The sequence below is a fragment of the Colobus angolensis genome, unplaced genomic scaffold (genome assembly GCF_000951035.1).
Source record: "Colobus angolensis palliatus isolate OR3802 unplaced genomic scaffold, Cang.pa_1.0 Scaffold179, whole genome shotgun sequence".
Lineage (NCBI taxonomy): Eukaryota > Metazoa > Chordata > Mammalia > Primates > Cercopithecidae > Colobus > Colobus angolensis.
Genome location: NW_012114921.1, coordinates 220,220 through 222,898, shown reverse-complemented (window position 1 = coordinate 222,898; position 2,679 = coordinate 220,220).

Here is a 2,679-nt window from a genome sequence, read left to right as displayed (position 1 = left end):
GAGGCAGGAGAGTGGCATGAACTCGGTAGGTGGAGCTTGTAGTGAGCCGAGATCGCACCACTGCACTCTAGCCTGGGCGACAGAGTGAGGCTCCGTCTCAAAAAAAACCCAAGAGGCAGAGGCAGTGAGCTGGGATTGTGCCATTGCACCCCATCCTGGGCAACAGGACGAGGCTCCATCTCAGAAAAAAAAGGCTGAGCATGGTGGCATGTTCCTGTAGTCTTAGCTGCTCAGGAGGCTGAGGCAGGAGGATCATTTGAGCCCAGGAGTCGTAGGTTGCAGTGAGCTAATATGGTGCAATTGTGCTCCAGCCTGGGTAAGAGTAAGGCCCTGTTTTAGTAAAAAGGGAGTAACCAAGACAGGTAAGGATTCAGTATAATAAAAGTCAAAAGAAGTTTATTACTAGAGTGTGGCCCTGTAACCCGGTATGTCCAAATGTGATTTAATTTGCTCTCATGAGATGTGCACCAGAAGGAATAACCTGAGGCATTTCAAAGCAAAAACAAAATGTGAGCTGCTAGTTCTGTTATTCTGCCACAAGTTAACACATTTTGAACTTCAGTTAAGTGCAGAGTCTCAAACATCCAGTGTGACTCCCCAAATCTCAAAAATTTAGGCTAAAACCTAATTTTGTGTCCAAGCCAGTGCCTGCGTGTTCCTGCTGAATGTAAAATTTTGGTCCAGCAATCTTCTTACCACTGGAGGGAGGGAGAAAATAATGTTTAATGGTAATTGTTGATTGTCATGGGCCCATATTATACCCAGATTTAGAGAGCTATTTGACACACCTGTAACCTAATGTTAATTTTAACTTAATATCTGCTCAGTCAGGTAAGACATGAAACTTCATACAGGTCCATTTAACATGCCTAAACCTAAGTAGAAACACAAAAACTATGTATAGTCCCTTGTTGCTTGAGATAACACTAAATTTTTAAAGAATAGCTTGGTGCTGTGGTAGATAGAGTTCACTTAAAATGCATTTAACAATTTACAGATAACTGGAAAGTAATTCATCTTAGAACCCTGGTAGGGACATGCTATTAAAATATTTGTATACTAGTTGAAGTCAAAATAGAACTACAGCCTATCGCACGGTATTTATACTACTATACATTATGATTAATAAAGCCACCTAAGGTCGTTACTCCATGATCATGGGAAGTTGGTTTAGTCATTAAGAGTTTGGGTTTAGCAACAAAAATCTTGCGTTTGAATCTAAACACATTACATGATTTTAGGCATGTTCATCATTCTGAGATTAAAAAAGAAGGAAACATGAAAAATGCTTAATAAGTACTCAAAAGGTAGTATAGTGTAGCAACTTAGAATGTAGACTTCAGAGCCAGTCAGCTAGGATTGAAATGACACTTCCGCCAATCACTGTTGACTATAAGCAAGTTATTTAACTCTGCCTCCATTTTGTCTGTGAAGTAGGGATAAAATCTTCCTTGCTAGGTTGCTGTAAGAATTAAATGGATATATCACATGTGAGATCACTTTATTTGAGGCCAAAAAACTTTTTTTTAACTAGGATTAACTGAAAATAATCTATTAAAAACATTCTTTATCATGAGAAGTATGATTTTCTGTACCTTAGGTGTTATAAAGCAATGTCCCCTCAGTTTTGACTTTACCAAAATACCTATCTTAGTAAATGATACTATATGTACCAAATATTGCATGTGTGTGTATAAACTTCAACTATCTACTTGTATCATTGACGGTTTAAAAATTGAGATAAGGTAAGTATTAGCTGAGTAATATAACCATTTTCTATATTTATTTATTTATTTAGAGAGTCTCACTCTGTCACCCAGGCTGGAGTGCAATGGCGTGGTCTCAGCCCACTGCAACCTCTGCCTCCCGGGTCCAAGCAATTCTCCCACCCCACCCTCCCAAGTAGCTGGGACTGTAGACGTGTGCCACCACACTTGGCTAATTTTTGTAATTTTAGTAGAGATGGGGTTTCACTCTGTTGGCCAGGCTGGTCTCGAACTCCTGACCTTGTGATCTGCCTAAGGTTCAGGATCACTTGAGCCCAAGAGGTTGAGGCTGCAGTGAGCCATGATCATGCCACTGCACTCCAGCTTGGGCTACAGAGCAAGACCTTGTCTCTCAAATAAAATAAACAAATTCACGATGCTTCCCAAAAGCTGATTCTAACATCTAAGAAATAATTTTACCTTCTAACTCTCCTTCCCTTTTAGCACAGTGCTGTTGGCTCATAAACCACTAAGCTGCCTTGGCAGCCACATGTTATTGTTACCAGTAGGTAATATGCTATTATCTTCTGCTTGGCACATATGCAGTAGGCATGAAGTAATTGCTTGCTGGATAAATAAGTTGTAAATTCTAAAACTCTGATGGATTGCTTAGTCCTTTAACAATTAATTTACGTCCCCCTCCCACTCATCCATTTCTTTTGTGACAGATTTTGCACTAGCAAACTGCACTGTTTCAGACAATCAAGAAAATACAACATTTCTTGATGAAATCTTACGTCGCCTCAACAGGAGACTGAATTGGAGTCCTCGATTCTCAGTACATCAGAACTAGTCTGTGAAAGGATCAGGAGAGGACCATAGTATTGGAGAATAAAACATTATGTATTGATGGTTGAGCTTTATGTCATCCTGTAGTTAACGCTATGACCACAAGGCCATTACTGTTAACACT